Below are 25,467 nucleotides of genomic sequence, written 5' to 3'. Positions count from 1 at the left end.
GACTTAGGCAAACTGAGCAACTTGTCAAAATGGTGGAAGCTCTCATCTTAAATACCACCCCCACCTAAAGACAAAGGAGGATGTTGGGGGAGGGGGGAGTCAGTTATGGGAGGTTACCAGACAAGTACACTAAACAAGAGTCAGATTATTATGCAGATTTAAGTCCTTGCCTTCCATGTGGATAAGAGCTTCTAGAGATAAAGTCATCCTCCCTTCTTCCTGGTACAGAGAGGGAGACACCTTTGCAGACGGAGATTTCCTTTACAAACGTAAATGTCTCTTAACAAAGGGTAAGTAAATTCTACTTTTCAGAGTTTCTTTCCTGTGTGCAGTTTTTCAAAGTAACCAGCTCCAAATAATCCTTGTGCCAAAGAGACATATCTTGGGGTGGCCAATTCCAGTCCCCCACAAGATCAATCTCACAGAATAAAGTTGATTTCTTTCTCAAAGGCTGATGCCCTAAGTAAATGACCTGTTTATGCCCATCAGGCAAGTGACCCCTAATTTTATGGGATAACGACACTGTCTTCCAGAACGACTGGGCCTTTCTGGCATGGGTACACAGTCATAAGAGGACAGTGGTGTGAGGGCCTGTGTGGTTCTTCCAACAGTCCATTCTCTAACATCAACTGGGTATCCAACAAGTCAATTCAATTCAAACTCTAACTATCTGTAGTTAGTGCAGACCCCACAGGTTAAGAGCTCAGCCCAACAAGATTGCCCTCACTTCAGATGCCAGCCAGAGATGGGGCGCCCAGGTTACCCATACCTCTGCCTGGACAACTACAAATCTGAAGTTTCCCATGACTCCTTTCTCAAGTTTGATAGTTCACTAAAGCAACTCACAGAAATCAGAAAAGTCCTCTATTTACTATTACCAGTTTATTATAAAGAGTACAGCTCCGGAACAGCCAAATGGAAGAGATGCATAGGGCAAGGTATGGAGGGTGCGAGGTGGGAAGCTTCCAAGCCTTCAATGGGCACACCACCCTCCCAGCACAGTCCATGTGTGCACCAACCGGGAAGCTCACTGAACCCCACTGTTTAGGGTTTTTATGGAGGTTTCGGATGTTTAGGTTTTTTTATGGTAGGTATGATTGATTAAATCATTGGTGATTGAGTTCAGTCTCCAGCCCCTTGCTTCTCCTTGGAAGGAGGTTAATGGGGCTGAAAATTCTAATCCTCTACAGTCATGCCTCACTTAATGATGGGGATTCTGAGAACTGCATCCTTAGGCCATTTTGTCCTTGTACGAACATCATGAAGCATACTTACACAAACCTAGATGGTGTAGCCTACTACACACCTAGGGTAGGTGGTACTAATCTTACGGGGCCACCATGGTATATGTAGTCAGTCCTTGATTGAAACGTTGTTATGCAGCGCATGACTGTAATCACTTGGTTGGTTTTTCTGGTGACCAGCCCTGTCATGAAGCTACCTAACCCCTCACCCTCTACAAGCCATCTCATTAACATACAAAAGACACTGTAATCTCTTAGGAGATTCCAATGGTTTTAGGAGCTTTGTGCCAGAAAAAGGGATGACAAACTCCAAATACTTATTTTTTGTTGTACCACAGGGCCCATTTCAAAGATGTGCATGTGGGGAGCTCACATCACGTGGGACTGTAATGCGTGGGCTGTGCTGAGTATTTGCCTCCTGTCCTGGTATCGCTCTGCCTCCTACTCTTCACACTTTTGAGGTAAGCAGTTTGGAGATGTCATTGCTCACATGGTCCCTGACATCCTATCAAAATCACCTCCTGGGGCTTCACACTCCTGCTCAGCTTTCTGTGGAGACCCAGTGTTGTGGAAATTAGCCTGGGGTGGGGGACACCCCAAAACAAATAAAAGCAGGTAGTGCATGAAGTTACTTCCAAACTTTGGTACCATGATGTTTGCATTTCTTTTACTTTCAATTTAAAACAATAGCTATGTTGGGGCTAGATATAGATATGAAACTGAGTGGTTGTCTTCTCAAATAGTTCCAAAGTTGTGACCTATCAAGTTCATCTGAGAAGCTCCTAAAAAATAGAGATTCCCAGGCTCCACTCCAAGATATACAAAATTGGAATTGTCGATGGGTAGGGGAAACAAAGCAAGAATTCATCTTTTATGAGCTCCCCATGTGATTCTCACATCTAGCCTCATTTATGTTTTTCATCTAATTATCCTCTTCAAATTTGGGCCCACAGTCCAATAAAGACATGTACATCTCCCCGCTCCCACGTGTCCTCTTGGTAGCATATAAAGAGACTCATCTTCTGCAAGGGGATGGACATAGAAAGTTGAAGACCCGGCCCAGAGCTTAATCAGAAGAGTAGCCAAGCTCCAAAGAAAGTCTCATTCCCAGCAAAAGCAGATCTCCTATGCCAAGGTCAACGTTCTGGTTGAAAAGGAATGGGATTCTGACACATGAGATGAGGACACCTGGGTTGATGTCCTTGAAATCTTAAATTCCTATGTTCTCCTGAACTCTCTGAGCCCGAGGAAGAGGACCATTATGTCCTAACAAGAGTTAGACTCTCACCTTGAAAATGATACAGAAGCTTCTCTAAGCAAAGACATGCTCGGCCTGCCAGCGAAGGACTGAGACTGTGCCCCCCAGGGGAACTGCAGAATCTAGCCAGGAAAGAATGCATGGGATTATGTTCTGACAGTTCTGAACCAAGGGATTGGGGGAGCAGAGCACAAATTTAGATAAAAGGGGACTTACTGATATCGGAGCATTTTTTTAACTCCTTGGCAAGGACCCCAGGAGATGGTGCAAACACACTGCTAGGATGTCTCTGAAGCATAGAAAAAATAACGGCTCACACTAAGTTAGGCAGAAATGCCAGAATCACCAGGGGAGATGCTAGAAGAAGGGATTAGAAGGTTCAGAGAGGTGGGTATGTTAGAATGGATATAATATGTAAGACTGGATGACTATGCTCCATGGAAGGGTCCAGAGGAAACAATAAAGAAGGTACTGGTAAGAGGGACACCAGCATCACTAAGAAGGTAAGTGATGGTTTTCCTCTGTAGGCCTGGGGTGATAAGAGATACTGCTGTAGAAATAGGCTCACTAAGAACAATGGGGATGATAATACCCTGTAACAATAGTGGCTAGGTGGCAGTGCTGTCAGAGCCAGGTGGGTGCAATTATCATAAATAACAACAAAGTTACAGTGGAATCCAGGGGTGCCTGATCTGCGGAGAGTTATGGAGATGCTAATGGAATACAGCACCCCTGGGGCAAAATATATGAGCAGCCAACAAGAGTACTGCCTAATCTGTACAACGAAGAAAAATATCAAGAATAGATGATTAGAAGGCTGAGAGCAGTCACTCCAAGAAAATGTCATGATTCCTTGCTCAGTTTTCAGATTTGAGCCAGTTTTCAGGTCTGGAACCCACTAACTGAGGGAGAGGCTGGGTTGCCTAAACACCATAGCAAGTGTACACAGTATTGAGTCTACCCTTTGTTCCTCAGAGGGATTACAATCATTTACTCCACTGGGGAAAGGGCAATATTCAAACATTTTAAGGACTCTTGGGCACAAGATATGAGTAGACATTGATACCTAGCACCCGGAAGTGTCATCGTGGCCTCACTGATGTAGTAGGGGCATATGAAAGCAAGGTAATAAAAATGGAGATTCAGCCCACATCTGGCTCATAGTGGGTCCAATAGGTCTGCAGACCCACGCACTGGCCATTTCCCTGGTTCCTACATGTGTAATTGGAAAAGACATACTTGGTAGTTGGCACAACCATCCTTTAGTTCCTTGGCCTGAGGAGTAAGAGTTATTATTCTGGGGAAGGCTAAGTGAAAGCCTCTGAATTGGCCGCCACTCCCACTCCAGGCCAAGATCATAAATCACAAACAATGTCACAATACCACATCCTAGTGGGAATGCCAGAAATTAATGCTGGCCTTAAAGAACTGAAGGATGTAGTGGTAGTGGTTCTCATCATAATCTCCATTTAATTCACCAGTCTGGCTTTGGCAAAAACAGACAGATCCTGGAGCATAACAGTGAATTAATCAAAAACTCAACCAAGTGGTAAATACAAGTGCTGCTACCTTTTGCCATAACAGATTAACATGGCCTCGGGCACATTATATGAAGGTATTGACTGGTGAATGTGTTTTTTTCCATCTCTATCAAAAAAGAGAATCAGAAACCATTGATATCCACTTGGAATAGACATAGGTATATATTTACGGTTTTGCCTCATCCTCTTCCATCCTATGTCATAATATAATCCAAGGAGAACTGGGTCATCTAAACATCTCACAGAGTATCAAACTGATTTACTATACTGATAACATCCTGCTAATCGGACTGGATGAGCATGTTCAAGGCCTTGGTAAGACATATTCATTCCAGAGGGTGGGAGATAAACCCTGTGAAAATTTGGGGGCCCTTCAGATCAATAAAATTTTTAGGGATCTCTTGGATTAGAGCATGTTGTGATATCACCACTAAACTTAAGGATAATTTATCGTGCCTTGCACCTCCCATCATGAAGAAGAAAACGCAATACCTCTTTGGATTCTGGAGGTAGATATTCCACACATGGGAATACTGTACAACCCACATACCAGGTGACGTGAATAGCTGTCATCCCAGGATCATGAGACAAGGCCATGTACAGAAGAGAATTGCACACATTTTGAGAAACAGCTCATAGGGTGCTACTGGTCTCCAGGAGAGATGGAACACTTCACTATAGGACATTAAGTGACCATGCATCTGGAATCACCTATCATGAGCTGAGTTTGCTCAGATCCACCAAATCATTAGGTCAGAAGGGCCCAGATTTCCTTGATGGAAGTGATACATCTGCGATTGAGCACAAGCAGGACCAGAAGGCACAAGAAACTTGCACAATCGAGTAGTCCAGACCCCATGACCTCTGCCACTGTTGCACCAGAGCCTTTTCCTTAGCTCACATGTGTGGCCGCATATAGGATCCCTTATGACCAGTGATGAAGGAGGAAAAAACTCAATTTTGGTTCATGAGTGGGTTGGCTTGGTGTGTGGGTATGTTTGGTAGTCGAACTACAGCTCCACTCAGTGTTGGGCTTGAGGGGTGATGAGGGAAGCACTTCATAGTAAAGAAGAGCTCAGGAAGTCCACCTAGCCATCCGCTTTGTGTAAAAACAAATGGCCCAAGGTTAGAATATTTATGGACTCAGGGGTTGGCTGGCTAATAAGGAGTCTGGAAAGACTGGAAGATTGGGGACAAGGAGATGTAGGCTAGAGACGTGGAGATGGACATGTGGAAGTGGGCCTAAAGCACAAAGATCTTTGTATCCCATGTTTATGCCTATTAGAGAGCATTCTACCATGGAGGAGATACATAGAACTAGGTACACAGAAAGACTTGGCTAGGATCTGTCATTGGCCACCCCTGTGTTGGCACAATGGACCAATGAATCTAAGAGCCATGCTGGCAGGGATGCAGAGTATACATGGGCATGGCAGCATGAACTCTCAAGGCTCATTTATCTATTGTTACTGTCAAATGACCAACCTGCCAGCAAGAGAACCATGCTGGGCTCACGATTCAACTTCATCCCTCAAGGAGAACAACTGGCCACTTGGTGGCAAATTGTCTGCATTTGGGCAGGAATAGACTAATATTCCTGTGACCACTTAGGGAATATTTGCTTCTCACCCCTACAACTTTGAGCTCTGCATGTATAGAGGTGCTGTTTTTTTAAAAGGGAATTCCTGCTGAAATCCCATTGAATGATAAACTTACTTTCTTTTGGCACTTCTTCCTCTTTGTGCCCAGGGGTCAGCAGGCAGAAAGAAGAGTACCTATTTTGGCTTGAATGATTTACCCTGGTCATCAGGAGGAGGTAGGGCTGCTGTTACTCACTGTAGGCAAGGAGAAACATGTTTGGTTTTGAGTGATCCACTTGGGCATCTCTTGGTACTTTCTTGACTAGTTTTAGTAGGTGTTATGACTTCATTAAATTAATATATGTTAAGTGGAGCATAGGGTGCCAGATGGTGAATAACAATTCAACAACAGGCCACAAGAGTAATTGAAATAGAGAAGTTTATTAGTCACAGATCCTGGAAGAAGTATATAGCATGCCTCAGGGGACCACACGGGGAGGTCAAAGCAGGGTGCAGACAGAAGGAGAAGCTGGACCTGGGCACATTCCTTTATTAAGGTTCATGGGTGGAGTGTTTTGGGGCTCCTGGGCTAGGGCCAGATTGGTCAACTCAAGCCAAGAAAGGGGTTTTGGTAAGACCCATAGGAGTTTTATGTACAGGGTACATGAGGCGTAAAGGTGCTGGGAGGCAGGGGACACTCTTGATCACAAGGGCTGTTGAGGAAGTCATATCAATATCCCAACACCACAATATCAGGAACTTACATATTTGCTTATGACTCTGTGGGCTGCTATCTAGGTGGTATGCACTTGCATGAGAAGGCTAGTGTCAGTTTAAGGTCCCTGTAGGCTGCTTGTCCAAACAAAATGGATGCCAAGGCAGCAATGTCAAGGAGTAGCTCAGGTGAATTCTCAACAGGAAGAAATGGGCAAGTGCAGCAATCCTGGTGTGAGGAGGGCACAGCGACCAAGAGCTCAGACCCCAAGGAATAAGGGTCTGAGGCATGCCACCAAGTAGGCCACCACGAGCAGCAGAGGTACTAGGTAAAAGGGAGGGAATCTATAGTGGATAGCAGAGGAGGTGGGGAGAAAATGCTGTCAGCTGTAGTCCAAAGCCAGCAGCGGGGGGCGGGGCGGGGGCGGGGGGTGACACACGACTGTGTAGTTCATTCCACTAGTCTTCTTCTTCCAAGTTTCCCCCAAAAGAGGGGCTCACTAGGATCCAGGAGGAACTTCTAGAACTGATATGAAGAAGTGGATCCAAGCAGCACAAGAGGTGGACTCTGAAGTATGCTGTGACATACTGCCCAGATCCCCTTTCAGGATAGAGAATTTATTCCCCCAGCTGCCGAGGATAGTCCTCAACTCTCAGCTCTTCTAGGGGACTGTCTTGGCCTGAGAAACTGCCTCCTCCAAGGTCATGCCTCCTTCTGGGGAATCTAACATGCAATGACTTATCTTCATGGAGGTATAAAGACTCAGCCCATTCACCTTGAGTCAGGATAACTCTGAAAGGCCATCCCAGCTCCAGAACTTTTCGTGAGGTCCCTAAGGCTTTCGTTGGGACTGCATCACATCTTAACTTCTCCTTCTGCCTGATCTTGTTTTGGTCCTGTCTTCAGCAGGTTTTGATCCCATAAGCAATTCTTAAATGACATCTATGTCTCATAGTCTGCTTGTTGGGATACCCTACTGCAACACCAATCTCACAAATTCCACCACTATTCCCATAACTGGAATGCTCCTCTCTCCTCTCCACATTCTTTGCTGCCTATACAGTTCATAGGCAAATACTTTTCTTCAGTGTTATAATTTATTGTGTGGTGAACCCTGTGTTTTCAGGCCTTACTCAAAATGCCATCACCTTAGAAGATTCCCTGGTTAAGCTTTCTCCATTCTGATCCATCTTTATATGGTGGGCTCCAAGCTCCCTTTCTCCGCTATACCGTACCCTTGGTCATCACATTTGTTGCACTGTAACTCAGTGATCTGTTTATGAGACTGGATTTCTCCCTCCATGATGAACTCCTGGATGATCAGGATGGGACCATGTCATTATCTTCTTTCCAGCCCTAGTACCTATACTGTGCCTGGCTCATCGTAGGCTTTCAATCCGTGTTTGATGCAGAATGAAGTGCATTTGGTTTTTACTGCTGTGAAAACAAGGACAGGTAGTCTGAGTGGAGTTGTCATCATTGTGTAATTATTCTTGGGTGTGTACCTGTTGATCCAAGTTAAGAGAAATCTTCCTGACGTCAAGAGGAGGGACGTTTTGATTTAAAAGTTACTTTTCTCTCTTTCTGTAGAGCTTGGTACTCTAAGGTTCTCTTCTTTTCTCAGTGGGAATGTGGTAAACGCTAATGGATCCCCTGAAACACGGTGCAGTGGGCCAGCCTTGGCCCCAGACGAAATTGCGAAGCAGAAAATGTTTGTCTTCAGTTCTCTAGTAGCTCTTTCCTGTGTGCTTTCCCCCTGCCAGCACTCCAATACCTCTGCTATTTCATTCTCTTCATAAAACTTAGCTCTCGAAAAAGGACTCATTGAATCATTTATGGCTTGGTGTGACTTTAAGTCAGCATGCTACTCTTCCTGGAGGATTTGCATTTTTTGGCCTCGTTTTTGATTTGGGAACAAAAGTTTCTATAGAAAGTCTTACGAACTCTGTTCCTTCCCTTCATAGCGTCTATTTCTGCTTTAAATTTAATAAAGTTAACTGATATATTGGGACCCACAGAATGGAGGCTGCCCCAGTGGCCTGGCCACGTCACAAATCTACACCTAAATCAGCCTGCTCTTATGGGAAATGCCTCACTGTTAAGGAAACCTAAAACCAATCCCAATCCTCCAATTCAGCTTTAACTTAACTTACCCTGAAAAGTAGGACCTGCCAACCTTATAAGGGAATCCCCGACCTCCTTGCCAATCATGCCCAGTATCCATGGAGCCTCTTCTAACACTAGAAAACCCGCTCCTACCCAGAATCCCTCAGGAAGAGCACAGCATGGTGTGTGAGGCACTGCTCCCCCAACCCACGGATTGTTTTCTCTTGAACAGAAGATAGCAAACTCGTTACTAAATTGTTTCAGTTCTGTCATTTGACAAATTACATATTCAATAAATAGTGTAATTATTGGATTAATATCTGCTTCCCCCTTCTACTGTTTACTCAGTGAGAGTAGGGCCCCTGTTTTTGTTTTGAGCATTATGCATAGCTCTCTCCATAGATCCTAGTACACTGTGAGCAGTTTATAAATAATGTCGAATATACATTTATAAGTAATCGTTGAATAGTTGAGAAAGCCTAAGAGGAGAGGCTCCACCCCATAGTTTCCCCCTGTCCTTCCATCTCTGGCTCTCAGCCCTTCCTCTGTTCCAGGGCCCATCCCTGTTCTTTCTGACCTGGCCCTTTCACTTGGTCAGTAGCCTGGGGAAGGACAAAAGAACGGGCGGGAAGAGGAGGAGAGACTGATGAGCAAGGAGCACTGTGAGCCCCTGGGGCCAGGGAAAGAAAGCACTTAAAGTTGTCCAGCCTGGGGAAGAATGTTAAAGGGACAGCATGCAAGGCAGGCTACACTTAGAAAGTGCCTTGGACAGCTTCTAGTTCAAAAAACTGAGACATTCAGAAGTTAGGAATTTAAACAAGCACACTGTATTCGTTTGCTAAGTCTGCTAGAACAAAGCACCTCAGACTGCAGGGCTTAAACAACAGAAAGTTATTTTCTCACAGTCCTGGAGCCTAGAAGTCCAAGATCAAAGTGTTGGCAGGGTTGGTTTCTTCAAGGCCTCTCTCCGTGGCTTGAAGATGGTCACCTTCTCCCTGTGTCTTCTCATGATTTTCCCCTTGTGCCTGTCTCTGTCCTAGGCTCGTCTTCTTATAGTCATATTGGATTAGGACCCATCCATATGAACTCATTTCTCTTTAATTGCCTCTTCAAAGGCACTGTCTCCAAATATAGCCACATTCTCAGGTACTGGGGGTTAGGACTTCAACATATGAATTTTGGGGAACACAATTCAGCTCACAATAGTCATCTAGCCAAACTGAGACAGGGTAGCCCAGGGTTAAATATAATATTTTCACAGTCGGGAAGACTAGGGTTGGAATTCTTACTTTACACTTATAATCACTTGGGCATGTTATTTAATCTCTTGGAAACTTAGTTTCCTTCTCTGTTAAGTGGAAATAAAAATAAGTACGGCACTAGTCCTATTCAATGAGATGATGTCTCCAGTGCAGAATGTGAGGACATTGTAAGTACTCAGTAACTGCCAGTACTGGTAGCCATTGTTGTTTTTGTTGCTATCACTGCCATTATTACTAGTCTCCTTTTCTGTAAAACGGGGCTAATAAAATTCCCACTGACTTGGAGTTGTTGTTAGGATGGTATAAGAGGACACGGCAAAAAGCTTACACATTGTCTGCCACAGAGTGTGTTCTCGAAAAATGTGAGCTGTGGCCATCATCTTCGTGGGACAAGAACCCAGTTTTCTGAAGCAGTATATCTTCCTTTCATCCTGCTGAATAGGATCTGATGTAGCAAAACTATGCTTATGCTTAATAAGATGCAAATTTTCTTGTCGGGGCAGTTTTAACCAGAAAAGCCACCTATTTTATGCAGGAGCTCATATTTCAGTTATTACAACCTGAAATGAAGCAGCATAGGAGAAGCCACAACTTATAAAATTATTCAGCTAGAGGGGGGTGGGATCAGTGTTTCAAATTACATAGTGAAGAAATGTTCAGGTTCAATGTGGGTGATTAACCGTTTGATACCTTGTCAGGCTTTGACAAGCTCTCCCTCTATTTTTTTTACACCTCTTGCTATGTCTCATGTAATTAAGAAATGGTGCTGAGTTCTTGTCATCCACCATTAAGGACTAGTCACAGATAGTTTCATAACATCTGCTTCTTGCAACCTTCTAATTATCCATAAAAATCTGGCAGCGGGACCTGACAGTTTATCCGGAACACAGAATGTGAATACAAAATAGGGCACTTTGCTTCCAGATACAGAGTGATGGTATAAAGCAGGTACTCTCTAACCTCTTATTTTGCAGGCAGCTATGTTGCCTGTTCAAATCAGAGTTAGGTGCATGTCTTCTCAATAAAGACTCAATTTTGAAAAGCGTCTCTTGACAAAATGAATGTGGGTCAGGAATACCTTAACGGTGCTGTGTCAGAACCTGCTGTCAGTTGTTGCTCTGTTCCTTTCTTTACAATCCAGCCAGACGCTGTTACTTCCCTGCCCCTATCTACAGACTTTGAGCTGTCCATGCCCTGATAGGAAGAATTGTGGAACTCTTGACGGGGCCTGACACTTGCCTCTAGCAAGGTCAACTTCTAGCCTCCTGTTGCTTGTTTCATTGTAGTGGGTGCCTTTCTTGCCCACCAACCTGCCTGGCTTTTCGACCCATTGCTTCACCTTGACTGTAGGAAATGCATCTTCCTGAATCCCTACATTGTGTGCATTTGGTCTGCTGAACCACAACTCAATTCTGATCATTGGTCACAATGTGTCTTCCCTCTGCCAACGTATACCTCCAACATCCCTTTGGACCCATGGATGGTTTGCTTCTGCCCTTTGGTTCTGAATCCACAGATGCCTATCAGCCCATTCGGTTTTAGATCCCTAATTGGTTGAGGCCTCTGTCTTTTTGAGTGTCTTGTGATCTCCTCTGGGCTGTGACCTCACAGTCTTGCCTCAGTTCTCCCGGTCCCACTGTCTTTCCTCTTCTCTGTGTCCTACTGCTGTGGAGATGCATACAAATACTCATGTTCCTATTTGCCATTCACCAAGCACTTTTTGTACTTACAATGACCTTAAGAAATAGGGACTCTGATTTGCTTTGTAGATTTTTGTAAACTGAAGTACAAATAGGTTTGCTGTTTTACCTAAAGCTGCAGACTCTGGATTTGAACTCAAATCTGTTCTGCTTCAGCTTGAGTTCTCTCCACTCAGTCACTGACTTCATGATCCAACATGTTACTGCTCAGAATAGTAATTTATCCGTGGTATTCATTTCTCCAGCAAACACTGAAAAAGTAGCTAAACATTATACATAAACTTTTATAAATATACATCATATTAAATGTTTAATTGATAAATTTTGTCAGTTCTACAATTCCCATTTTACAAAAAAATGCATTGAGAAGTTGAGTTTCGGGGTGTTGACAAGTCCATGTGGTAAGTCAGCAAGAGAGCAGAAGGTTCTTAGAACTGCAGTAGAGTAGATCATTGAAAATAGCACTCGACCGAGAGGCAGAAGAGCTAGGTGAGTTCAGGTCTGGCCCAGAATCTTGATCTTTGGTAAATTACTTGACTTGGCTCTTCCTTCATCTTGAAAATTGCTCGCTAAGTTTAGCTCTGCGTTTTCTGGTAGCCAAAGTATACTCATGGTTACTTGTTTCAGATTGGTAGTCACTGGCCAAGATACTTGAATTTACTTCATCTTAGTTCCTGGGTCACAAAGGTTTCATTTCTAAATAATCCACCTCATATATTGGGTTTTGGGGGTACTATTATGATTCTAAATTACTGTGGCTTCTCTGAGTGGGGATCATTCATGTCAAGAAAAGACCCAAACTTCTTCATCACGTGTTGGAGCCTGGGCCACCATGATGAGCCAAAACCACTTTCCTGACCTCTGAGCCTCTCATGTCTCATTGGCTAAGACGCCAATGATTTGAAAGAAAAACCAGAGGAAGTGGAGCAGAGCCAAGCTGAGACGTGGGTCCTGGCCCTCTGCTGAACTGAGAGGAGTGGTGTGGGGGGACACTGGGCTTTGAATCTTGAATACTACAGTTCTTTGTTATCCAACATGTGGTCTTGGCACACAGTGGCATCACTTGGGAGCTTGTTAAAAATGCAGAATTTCAGGTCCTGCTCAACATCTGCTGAATCATTTTTACAAGATTCCCAGGTGACTTGTACGCACATTGAAGTTAAAGAAGCCCTACTGGTTTATTACTCTATAGAAACATTTAAATTTAGCTTCAAGTGGCAAGGAAGGTTTCACAGAGCCCCCTTGGAGGGGTGTAGAGAAGTTGCTGCTGTTGCCGTCATGGACTTGACTAAGAAAGGAAGGGATCTGGACTGAATTGCAGTAGATAAAACTACTTAGCTAAAAGCCAGGCCTTCAAGAGGGCAGAGGTGAGTGATGTGGGCTTTTGAGGTGAGGCCATTAACAGTTGGATTATAACGCAATGTTCCATAATGGTGTAGTAATGAAATGTAATTGATGTAGTGGTGTTATAAAAAGGGACACTTTCTTTGTTCCAGGCTGTCTTTCTTCAGAGAAAGCAGATGGTCACAAGGTAAGGTAATGAGACAAAAGGAACTCATTCTGTAAACATTTTAGTTTCTCCTTTGGCCGGCTCTTTGCCCAGCTTCAGGTGAGAACTTCCTGGTGCTGGCAACTACCAGGTGAGCAGTCTCCAGCCACAACCCTCACACACTTTTTATCTTCCTCTTTTTGCTGGAGGAAGATTAGCCCTGAGCTAATACCTGTGCTAATCTTTCCTCTATTCTGTATGTGGGTTGCTGCTACAGCCTGGTTTGAAGAATGGTGTAGGTCTGAGATTGGGATCTGAACCCGGGATCTGAACCCGCCATGTGGGGCCCCTGAAGCAGAACGTGCCGAATTTAACCACTGTACCACTGGGCCAGCCTCACAACCCTCATACTTTTAAACCAGCTTGACACTCCAGCCTGGGGATGACATTCCTAGTGTCAGAGCTGCCCCTACTTGGGCAATCTCTTGAATGAGACCTACACAATATGGCTCTAGCATGAAGATGCTCCTCAAACGCTGGCTTTGGGGTACTGGGCTCAGTGCCCTCACAGCCTCCTCGCTGATCACCTGCTTGCTATTTCTTGATTTATTTTTCTTGATTGTTCCACTTTCTTGAGAGCTCAGAACTTTTTCTTTTTTTAATCAGCTCTTCACCAGTTTCTTTTCCACTAGTACTTTCCACCTGCCCCCAGAAAAGTATACTAAAAATTTGAAATGGCACTTATCCTAGAAAAATGGTTACTTATTTTTGATTTATGCCATGCCTATTTTGAAACAAAAAGAAAAATCCTCAAGGCTCCTACAGTATGACACATGTAGCGAAGGTGAAGCTAAAAAATGAAAACTCACCTAAAATGAAGGTGATGGGAGAACGAGATAACTGTTCTAGAAGCTAAGGTTGATCAAAGTTGCAACTGAATTGCACAGTAAATTCACCACTGGATTGCTGGCAGCCGAAGAGGTGCATATAGTTACTTATCCCTGGACAAGCTTCTCAAAGATATTTTTTCTTGATACTGAGGTCGCAGGAATAAATAATCTTTTTGAGTGCTTCGAGTCTACCAGGCACTCGCTAAACCCTCAGCATGCATTGTCCTACCTTATCCTCACACCAACATTAAGAGATAGGACAGAGTAATAGTCCTGCGGGTGAACTCCAGAGGCAGAGAATCCAGGTTTGGAACTCATTTCTGCTACTCTCAAACTGTGTGACCTTGGGCAAGTCCATTACCCTCTCTTTGTTTCAGTTTTATCATCTATAAAACTGGAATATCAATCACATCTTATAAGGTAATTGGGAGCATTAAATGATTTAAAATACACAAGGCACACAGTGTCTGGGCCTTAGTAAGTACTTGCCATTATTGTTATTATTTCCACTTGACAGATAAGGAAATTGGGTCTTAGAGAGTTTAAGTGGCTGGCCCAAAGTCCCATGGTTAGATCATTTTGGCACCAGCTCTAATTTGATCCCTCTTAACTACTTTGCAGGCTGACTCAGAAACTTCAGCCTGCTGCCCACAGTGCGCTTGGGTGCCAGTAGGGAGCTCCTCAGCATTAGCCTTGAGCAGTCAATGTTTAACTATGTTTGGGGAGAATTTCTCATCTATAGATTATTTTGGGGGGAACTTCTCCCAGCTGTTCAGCTTGGTGAGTTCTCTGGGACGGTATCTACTTTCAATGTGACTTTTAGTAAAGTTTAAACAATTAAGGAGTTGTATTGCAAATCAGTGTCTATTTGTTTATCTATAGATTCTATTTATTTATATATATTCCTAGCCACCAATTCTTCCCCAGTACAGTTGAACATAGCAGAAATGTAGGTCAGCCTCTACCCACTGCTACTGTATTTAAAGTTCACTTCAATACCACATGCCCCAGGGAGCTGCTTGCCTTGTTATCTCCTATGATCTCGGAGAGTACACAGGTCTGAGGACTGAATACTTGATGTTTGAGATCGAATGCAGGTGTAATTCCTCTACTGCCCACCAGGTGTCCCACCCAGCCCTGCTATCTGACATGCAGTGGGGGAAAATGGCCTTCACCCCTCCGAAGGGGAAAGAGGAATTGAAGTGGCAGGGGTGGTGGAAAGATTGTGAAAAGGAGGGAGGGAGACTGTGACAAGACTTCCGGCTGCTGCTTCTTGCCCCTAGACAAAGGGAATATTTCACATTGTTTTTCTTTGATGCATAGGTGTTTCTCTCCAGAAAGCCTCATCAGTTCCCCGCAATTTAAGAAGCTTTTATTCCCACTAATGAAGTGGTGTGTGGCCAGGCCTTTTCATCTCCAAGCTTGAGGCTGGGGCTGCTCTATGCGTCCCCTTCCTTTTGCTGAAAGCCCCCCACAGCCTCCCATTCCTCTGTGGGCTCTCCTTCTTCTTCCAGATCTGACTAAGAAAGAGTAAGGAAGGTACTAACCCAGCTGGCCCTTCTGATTCCTCAATACTTTGTTAATCAGGGGAGGTCAAAGGCAAGAACCAGTGTGTGACAGTGGCACTAACCAGTCCTCCTGCAAACAGCAACCTAACGCGTCCATGATATTAATATGACCATGACAGAAATACTTCCTCCTCACTCTCAAATAAGACTGTCATTTACTTCTCCTGGCAGGAGGAGTAAGGGAATTTGGATCCACTGATTTTTAATAACCGGGGACATTTTAAATCCCAGAATAAATCTCTTATCCTTTGCAGGTGGTTGGCTCCCCACCTGTCATCAGCCCTCCCTCCCTTCTTCCTTTCTTTTGGAGGACCACACACAACTGGGGATGCTGGGGTCAGGGTCAGGATGAGAGGGAGCTCAGAAGCCACGTGGCTTTTTTCTCTCAGACACTGTCGTCTGCACTGGGGCTCTCTGCGGTGCCTCGTCCGTCATCATGGGTCATCCCAACACGCCCTCGACATTCACCACAGACCTGAGGCATCTGAACGGATGCTGTGCTCTGAGGAGTCTGGCAAACGGGCACCCTGCTTCTAGGTTATTCTGTGATTGAAGCTTCACCCAGAGATCTGCCAAGAATGTGGACAGGATGTCTTCATCTAGCCCCGGCTTTAGGAGCTTCCATGTGGGATATTTCCCCATGAAGGACCTTGATAACAAAGACGAGAATACAGTCCTGTGGGAGTGTCTAGCTTCTGTACCCACTGCCTCATTATATGCATGGCTTTTAATATTCGGAGAGCCTTTTGCCAATACACATTTTCTCATGAACTGGGAAACTGGAGCCTGAATGTGATGTATTATTGATAGGATTATAATTTACTCCTCTCGGGTTGTATCTACAGTGTATACCATTAGCACAAAATATTAAATTACCAATGGTTGTATATATTTGTCTATTCAGGTTTGGCTCAATGATATTTGCCTTTCGCCTCAATAAAAGATCATGAATAAAGAAAGCAGGGCAATATGATTTTTGTTGTTGTTGTTGCAAGGGAATTTTGATTAAATCATTTTCTCTGTGCTGTGTTTTGGAGAGCCACGCTTTGCAATGAAGATATGAGAATATGAGACATAAAATAGTGGGGGTTGGACGAGGAAGATGGATGGGGCAGTTCACTCCAGCTCGCAGACACGCTGGCTTCCCTGGCAAACTGTTCTGGGCCAGGCTCAGGATTTTCTCCTTCTGCAGCGGAGAATGAACAATCTGTGCTGCCCTGGTGGGAGGAAGTGGGCAGTTCAGACCTCGGTGCCAGAAATACAGAGCCCTGTGTCTCTTCTGTGAAGACAGTGTTGGAGTGGATTTGGTGTGTGGGGACCCAACAGCATGGGGTAGAGCCCTTTGTAGTCACGGCATTATGCCCTGGCTGGTGTTTGACAGTCAGCCCTCTGGTCATTGTCTCGGTTCCGGTCTCCACCTGAGACGGGTGACACACACATGCATGCACAGACACACACACAGACACACATACTTCTTCCTTTAAAGATTCCAGGTCATAGGGCTCAAACCAAGCTGCAAATGGAAATGCCACATCACTTCTGCTTTGTGCCCCTTTTATTCTTTCAGAATCTTGAATGGAAGGTATTTGCTGGGTAATTAGCCTGAGTACTCTGACTGCCCCCCCAAACTCATTCATTGCGTGATTTTTATGGGCAAAAATGCTTTTTGAAAATGCCAGCAGCTTGGCCTCCTCACCCTTTTGTTGTCCAAGGGCCCTAGAATGAAGGGGCGAGGGTGACATGGACAAGCTTTCGAATCCGTATTAACTTGAAGCAGGAAGATATTTTGGAGAAATGCTTATTCCTCTTGGCTCCTTTATTCCTTAGGGGCAGGGCCCCCAGGGAGTGGGGAGGAGGGTGAAGAGGCCCCTCCCCTCAGCCGTCATGGGCTGGGGAGGGGGCTTGGAGACCCAGGCGACAGGCATCCATCCTCTGCAGAGCTGGAATCTCCTTTAGAGTGGGCTCCTAAGAAAAATGCCACGCCAGGGGGATCTATTGAGGTTTGCCGCCTGGGGCACGTTCTGGAGGTGAAAACCGGTTTTTCTGAAGACTTGTCAGAGCCAGGCTTTGCTCAGTTTGCCTTCTTAGCCAGGCTGGCTCCCTGAAGGAGACTGGTCACCTGAGGAAGGGGGCAATGAACAAAAAGGCTTGGGCATCTCCCCCATAACCGAGTGGGACTTCTTTGGACTGAGGCTCCTCCCTTCTCCCCACAACCTTCTCCTTTCCTAAAGCAGAGATGTGGAGTGAAAAAAAAAAAAAAATCATAGAGGCTTGTAAAGCCAATGAAATCAGTGCTAAATCTATCAAAGCAAATCATAGACTCTGACAGCTGAGAAGTATTATTTGTTTTTTTTCCTCCCAGATTTCTACCGAGCCTGGTGTTTTCAGCACATGTCTTGGGGAGAAGAGACCCATATAAAGGCAATCACAATTGGTAAATGATTAACGTTGGATCTGACATTTTTATGTGTCAAATACTTTTTAGCGCTTTAACCTTTGCAGAATTTACACCCATGCTCTATGAGATGGATCTTGTACAGCGGCAGAAATACTTGCAATCTGCCTTTACTTAAATCTTATTTACATTTATTTTATTGCAATATAAATAGGTTTTAAAAAATCTTAATAGAGTTTTTTACCCCATTCTGGAGGTCCTGCTGGCCCTGTGGGGGCGCTGAGGGCTGCAGGGGTCCTTGCTGATTGCAGACAGAGTTGCAACCACCTGTCTGGAGACCCCAAGGACAGAGGGGGCCTGTGTCATTGCTCAAGCTCCTGTCTCTGTTTTAGCCCAAAGGGGAGGTGACTTAGAAGGCCAGAGAGTTGGCATCCAACAGCATGAATCACAGAGGCAGGTTTTCCAGCAGACAGACGACTTTTAATTTTTATAAGTTACAGAAAACACACATTTCCCTCGCATCAATTTTAGAAAAGAAAAACAAGCGGTTCCCATCTGTGGTGCTTTTTCCAACCTGCCCATCGCCATCCCCTCTGCAGAAGGCTCTGTGCTCCAGATGTCTCCTTCATCTATCATGAATCTCACCGGGTGTTTCTTTTTCTAAGTCAGAGCTACTCTTGCTGCTGCTGCCGCTGCGGTGTCAGCTCCACGCCTCCTGAACTTCACTCCACTGAAATCTGGTTGGGTATGAGACAGACTCCGGTGGAATGAAGGACAAGAGAAACACATGGATTGTCTGGGGGTCTTTTTCTCAGAGGGCAGGCTGCATGTCAACCCCAGCCTCTGCATGCAGGATTATTGCCTGGCCAAAGACCTTCAGGATCTTTGAATCAGACTCGGGAGATGGAGAGCACCTAAATACTCACAGCTCTCCCTAGGATCACTTCCTTCCAGGAGGCTGCAGAGAGCCCACTCACTGAGACCCCCCCCCCCCGTGTCTACAGCACAGACGGTGCTGAGTGGTGGGGATGGGGCTCCAGAGCCGGGGACTCCTGCTATTTCTCACCCTTGAAGTAGCCATCCCAGACAAGTCCGTGTGGAACCTTCTCTGCATTTCCCTAGTTGGGATGCTGTCATCCTCTCCCTTTGTCTGTGTCTCCCTGTGTGTGCCATTACTGAGCTTGGTATGGCTGGTCCTGGTTAGAGAAGGCAGGTGTTCTGAAATTGCTTTAGAAAAACCATCTTCTATGAACTTGCTTACCAAGGTGAAGTAATGCAAGGGTGGGAGTGTTCCTCTCCAGAATGCGCTGTTCAAAGAGCATGAACGGCACTTTGCAGGCCCATTTGCCAGTGTCATATCAGGAGGAGTTGGGCAAGAGCTCTGGGGGGACCAGAACACCCAGGTGGAGCCAGGCCCATTCATGAGGGAGCGGGTGGGCAGAGGAGGGGGAGGCCCCATGGTCTCACTCCTATAGACTTATCTAGGTTGTCTGCTTTCCGGTGACCCTACATCCTTTCCGAAATCTGCCTGGAAATGGCACAACAACATCTTCTTTGGGCAGTGCGGGGATGCGAGGAGGGAAGAGATAACCTGGCCTTTAGAGACTGAGCTAAACAGGGAGGATGGAAACTATCTGAGAGCTTTCTGTCCTCTTAAAAGAAATGCCCATCCAGCCGTTGCTGTGTAGTCGTGGCTCCGGCCTCTTCCTCGCTGTGTTCAGACATGCCTGTGGCTCAGCGTAAGCCCCATAAAAGGCTGTTCTCAGCACCAACACGCAGACTGTGTGAGTTAGGGCAGATCCACCCTGTTGTTTGGAATACTTTCTTCCTGGGGCTTGTTCTGACCCGATGCAGAGAGGCAGTAGCTTATAATGTGGCTCCTCCCCCCACATCCAGCTCCCTGGGCATTGGGCCTCTGAAAAAGGCTCTTAAAAAAGGGCTTGGGGGTCCAGCTATTGCTGAGAAAGAGCCTGCTTTCCTTCATCAAGGTGAACACAGGGCATGCTGGGGGCAGGGATCTGGGTTCTGAGAGGAAGAAGGTGGCCCGCCCTCTCCCATTCAGCTTTCTTTATGAATCCTCACAATTCCCAATCGTGAGAGAGAAATGCACCTGCTTGTGAATTATCTACACTACACAGTCCTCCTGCACTGCCTTTGGCCCATTTCACAGTCAGAGGAAGAGTGATCAGCCTGTTTGGCTCTGATAAATGATGGTTGGAGATCAAGGGAGGAAATAGTTCTGAGATGGAAGGATTCTTTGCTTTCTTTTTGGATTTCAGCCCAACTCAGAGAGCAAAGGGGTCAATTCGTCTCCTTCCAGACCTACCTAACCCGGCTCTTACCCTCCCAACATGTATCGTCCACCAGATTCTTCAAGTCCTCAATCGGAGTGTGTGGAGAGCCTCGCCCTCACGTGGGGTCCTTAGCCTCCAGGGTGGATACTCCAGAGATGACAGTGTCTGTAAAAGCACTTTAACTGTGAAAAGCCATGCAAACAGAGGGAGTGAGGCAGCATTGATGTTAGACAGCCCAGAAAAGGCAGGCCGTTGCTTTACACCGTCCCCTCATCCTACAGACCTGCAGCTGCTACAAGGAAGAGACAAGCAAGAACCTGTACCTGGAGCCTTGACCCACTCTGGACCCCACCCCTGGAGTTCAAGATTCTTCTGTCCGCCATGCCTTTGCCAACCTGATGCCCCCGTGGCTTTCTCCTCGGCCACTTCAGTGTGGGGTTTGGTCAGAGAAGCAAATCGTGCATATGTTTGGCTGTAGAGTAAGTTCATCAGTGAATGCCCTCGTGCCCCCTCAACTGCCTTCGGGACTGTATCCCAAATGGCTTCCCAAGAAAACCAGATTGGATATGAGAACCAAAGAATGGAACCAAGTCCTGAATTTCCTGTGATAGCTGCACCCTCCAGCTCGGGACTGAAAAGCCAGCCAACCCTAGTTGAGTAAATCTCCACGAACTGCAGACACAGCTGAGTCTCCAGACACAACTGCAATCTTGGTACTTAACTACTGAGCAGCCACCTTACCACGCCAGTTCCCATAAGCAGTGAGATTTATTGCCTGGAATCACTGGAAAGTTCCAGGAAAACATCAAGCTGGCTGGGGATTTGGTTAAAAGGCAGCAGGTTCACTATTTTAGACTTAGAAGAAGTGGATGATCAGCTTCCAGTGAATGTGGCTTTTTCCACAGCTCATCCTCTTCTCTTCCCGCCCAGGGATCCTCTGATATAGCCACTCAGCTTTGGTTTTCCAAAGCCCCCCAAAAACAGAGATTTCAGACTCACCTGTAAGCATGAGCGTCTGTGCCTTCAGAGATCAGGCCCCACTTTGTGGTTGATTCTTTTCATAAGACAATTAAGAACAAAGAGATAGCTAGAGACTCATGCATATGAGAGGAAGAAAAGGAATTCCAAGTCTTGGAATGTTCTTTCACTCCTAAGGCTTGAGGACAGGGAACAAGAAACGAGAAACACTTACTGCATGAAGTGTCCATTTTAGCAGGCCTGTGCAGAACAGATTCCCGAGGGAAGGTGGGGGCCTGTCCTGAATAGTCATTCTCCCTTGGGTAAAAAGAATCTGAAAGCAGAGGAAAGTAGAATTGGAGTAGAGAGGAGTAAAGGTAGCTAGAAGAGAGAGTTTGGAGTATGGTGGGGTTCAGCTGCACTTTCAGAATAGAAGTTGCTAATAGACAATAAAAGAGAGAGAAACTGGTTTTTCCAAGGAAGGGTGAAGAAGGACTCAGCCCCTTTCGAGGAGGTGGTACTAGTTTCACTCTTTATTTATGCACCTCTTGGCAAAGCTTCGGGTTACCTGCTGAACCCGACCAATGGAGAGAGGGCCTGGGCGGCTGGTTCCGCCTCTCAGAACCCACACCCCTTGGGGGGCTGTGACTGGCGAAGCCTTTTTGCATATGAGACTACTTTCTTATTGTTCTGTAAACACCCGAAAAGAGAGGTAAGGTCTCTCTCATTGGAGAGAGGATGCAGGTTGTCTGAGCACAGTCCCTGAAGACTCTGGCCTCCCAAAGATCTGGGGAAGGAAGAAAGGGGAACGCTCAGATCTTATCTCAGTTAGAAAAGGCTGTGTGTGTGTGTGTGTGTGTGTGTGCGCGCGCACGCGTGCAGGTGTGCACGCATGTGTGTAGGCTATGAAAATCGATGGCCTTTTGAGCTTTTAGCCATGACCCTGGGTCCTAGTTCTACACAATGCACTTCAAGAATCCAGCAGAGATCCACAGCCTATCAAGGGACAGCTGTAGAAAGAGGCCCAAGGGTCTGAGCAGAGACCCAACCAGTGGGTTATCCCGGCATTTAGTACAGTGTGTTCGTTCCTCTCTTGCGAGAAGCAAGTGGCTTTTATAATCCAAGAGGCTTTGCCACCTGCTTCCCTTCCATTCCTGGGGGTGGGGAAAAGACTAGACTGCGTGAGGGGAAGTTGGGAAGAGACAAAAGGAATTAGAGAAAGAGCCAGCAAACTCATTAGGAAGCGTTAGAGAGGTTGGTCCAACTCCTGATTATTTAAATTCCCCCTCCCCTGCTCCCCCTTTCCCCTTTCCAGCTCTCCTCTCCCCAATTCTCCCTCTGCACACCAGGAGGATAAAGGAGGTGGAAGTCTCCTCAAAGGTGGTGTATTTCGCCTAGAATCCTAGACTGACTCCCCTTTGTTCTCAAGGCAAATCTGCTATGCAGCAAAAGTAGATTCCTCCTTTCTCCAGGTATAAGAAGGGAAGTAAGGAACCCAATATGTGGGATATGGTGCCATCCTGTCCCACAGCCCTTCATGGAACCGAATCCTATCTGCTCAAAACCTGTTTAGAAATCAGCTACTCTAAACCTCTTACCAAACAGATGGGGAAACTGAGGCTCTGGGAGGAGAATTTCCATCTCAAGTTCACATAGCCAGTGTGGGGTCAAGATTCTAGTCTCCCTGGATGTCCTGACCTCCATTTAAGGACTCTTGATAACAAATTCTCCATGCTGCCTTCTCTGGTTCTGGAGGGGCTCACATTTGTCTGGAGCATTCCATACTCCTTCCAGAAGAAAAGGCTCCACTGGGGATGAGGGGAGGTTGGTTTTCCAGGTGACAGCCTTCTTAGGTACAGGGATTCCTCCCCCAAACTGTCAGGGCACATGATGTCCCTGCCAGCTGGACCCAGGTTGTCTCAGCTTAGCGTCAGCTCTTCTATTTTCTAATTAGTAATGTAGACAAAGGAGTAGAGTCCTTGGCCAAGATGATACACATATACTTGTAGGTTAGAGACCCTGTGTCCTTGTCCATCCTTCCCTCCCTTCCTGTATTTCACGCATTCACTCATTCATTCCCTCCTTCATTGATTCATTCAGTCTCTCCCTCACTGCCCCAGTCCAGTCCACAAGAGCATCAACTCTGTGGTGAGTGAGAGGCTGTGTTTTCCCTTTAGGAGCTCCCAACTTAAATATACATCTACAAGAATAGACATAAAAAACAGGCCAATGAGCAAAAGACTATAAATACCCCCAAAAATGGAACTGTCAATTTTTGTCTATGAGATTCAGGGAAAGCCCCACAGAGAAAGTGACATTTGAGCTGAGTCTGAAAAGATGAAGGACAGGAGGTTGGTTAGGACCAGTGTGAATGAAAGCCCTGAGGAAGGAGCCCTCACACCGTGGGATGGTGCTGCCTCTGGTCCAGGGTAGGACCAGAGGCACGGTGGCTGACGGCTGAGGAGTATGACTGCCCCCAAATGCGGGGTAAAGGGAGGGGAAGGAGGGGTCCTTAGAGCAGAAAATAAGCATAAGTCTTGTTGGTCATACTCTTTCCCCTCCAGGGGTCGTCTTTGATGTCTAAATTTGTTCAGAAAAATGGAAACAAACTATAACCCAGCTGACATAGCTAAGAAAGACTCACCTGCTCTAAATTATTATTATCATTATTATTAGTCTTCCCCTCAACTTGATTCACCATGGCCCAGCAGGATGCTCTGTCAACTGGTTGGACGCTGGTTTGTATAGTGGGTCTAGAGGGGAGTGGGAAGCACATCAGGGTGGCTTTGCTGGAAGCCTCCTCTCCTGCAACCCTTCAGTCTGGTTCTTAGGTCCAAAGTCCCTTGAGAGGCGAAAGCCCTAAATGTCCTCCCTTCCCCCACATTTCCAGTTCCGAGTCTGAAGGAGGGATTCCCTAGATGCTTCCAAGGGTTGTTGCACCTGCCCCAGAGTGTTTGTGGGCAGAGAAGAATGGAGCCTGAGGGCAGGGTGGTTGGGCTGGGGAGCACAGGGGCCCCGTCCCCACTCAGGAACTAGCCATTAGAGCGGTGCTCCCTCACTCCCTCTGATCTAGGGCTGGTCTGATGCACTGTATAGCCCCCGATCCTCATTCCTTCTCCCCTCAACATGCCTGAGCCACAGTCCCTCAGCACTGAGAAGGTCTTTGACCTCCACATGCATCTCTGGCCCTGGAAACACTGCCATTCCCTTGGCTCTGACTTTCACCCCACATCTTACTGTCACATCTTTGGTTTTTGAGGAAACAGGTAAAAGACTGCAAACTCTCACGTGTTCTAACACTTGGTTAGCCTTGGAGCTATCTACCCGTCCCTCCTCACTAAATCCTGGCGATAAACTCATCTAACTTTGCAGCTCTGCCTCCGTGCCTAGCACTGCTGTGAGAAGACCCCAGGAACCTGCTGGGGACATCAGAGCCCATGACCCAGAGGTGGAAGGGAGAGTGCCCTTGGTTTGCCTGCAGACTGAGCCCTCATCACCAACTTCACACTGGTCCTAGGCCTTGAGCTCTGCTCCAAATACTGAGGGTTCTCAGTTAGAGCCCCAAATCAGGAGGCATGCATGATAATTCTTCTGCCATTGCCTAGGTTTTGCACTTTAGCCCAGGAAGCAACTGCACAAATATCCAGTAGGAAGATGTGGTTTAGCAGAAATAGGGGGAAAAAAAGCTTAAGGTTTGTGCTTATGGTAAGCTTTGTGGGACTCAACATGTGATGTGGCTGCCAAAAGAGCAAATTCTATCTGTGGTTGTCTTATTAGAAATATGAGACAGAAAACAAGGAAGGTGATATTCCTACTCTACTCTGTACTGATAGATTATACCTGGTTTATTGTGTTTAGTTATTGGCTTCACATTTTAAGAGGGGTAAATACAAATCTGAAAGTGAGAGAAAGTGTTCGGATGGACTTGAAAACAGGTCAATCTGTGGAAGGATTAAGAAATAGGGGATGCTCAGTCTGGAGAAGTGATGACTAGGGAGCTGGATACAATAGCTGTTTTCAAGTACATGAAGACGTACCACGTAGAAGAGGTTTATATTTCTTCTTAGTGGCCCCATGAGGTAGAATTAGGAGCAATTTCTTTTCCTATCACCAGTTCCCCATAGAAGTACCTTCTTAGAAAGAGACCACAGAGGACACAGGCAGGCAGTAAAAGAAACCAGATGATTCTGGAGTCAATACAGTTCCCCGAGAGAGGGTAAAGTCTCTCCCTAAGGGGTAAGTGGAGGGACCAGGTGTACTCCCACCAGGTGGTACAGAACACCTGTCTGAACAGGTGGGGCCAAAGCCCTAAACCCAAGTCAGTAAATCAAATTGAAGAACAGCATCAAAAAAATTGTTGCTCTCCTCCCTCCCTCCTTGAATAAACCCTCCCTCACCTGGTACAAGTGTGGTGGAGCCGGAAGTTTCATTTTGGGTTGGTCTGCGCTAGCCAGGCCTCTGTACATTA

At 46.0% G+C, this 25,467-nt stretch overlaps 1 long non-coding RNA gene across 3 annotated transcripts; it reads right to left on the bottom strand.

The window, feature by feature from the left end:
- Positions 1-18,206: 18,206 nt before the first annotated feature.
- On the bottom strand, positions 18,207-21,510 carry LOC123280772 (uncharacterized). Of its 3 annotated transcripts, XR_011498269.1 has the most exons (5): positions 21,235-21,510; positions 21,042-21,096; positions 20,091-20,207; positions 18,815-18,944; positions 18,207-18,485 (listed from the first exon to the last, which is right to left on the bottom strand). It is a non-coding gene; the product is annotated as an uncharacterized lncRNA (long non-coding RNA). The 3 variants fall into 3 exon arrangements; XR_011498268.1 differs by lacking the exon at positions 21,235-21,510 and having other exon boundaries at positions 21,042-21,181; XR_011498270.1 differs by lacking the exons at positions 18,815-18,944; positions 21,235-21,510 and having other exon boundaries at positions 18,358-18,485; positions 21,042-21,181.
- Between the last annotated feature and the right edge of the window lie 3,957 nt (positions 21,511-25,467).

The sequence above is a fragment of the Equus asinus genome, chromosome 25 (genome assembly GCF_041296235.1).
Source record: "Equus asinus isolate D_3611 breed Donkey chromosome 25, EquAss-T2T_v2, whole genome shotgun sequence".
Taxonomy (NCBI): Eukaryota; Metazoa; Chordata; class Mammalia; order Perissodactyla; family Equidae; genus Equus; species Equus asinus.
The sequence above is the reverse complement of the archived record's forward strand: the minus strand, read 5'-3'. Positions and strand labels throughout refer to the sequence as shown.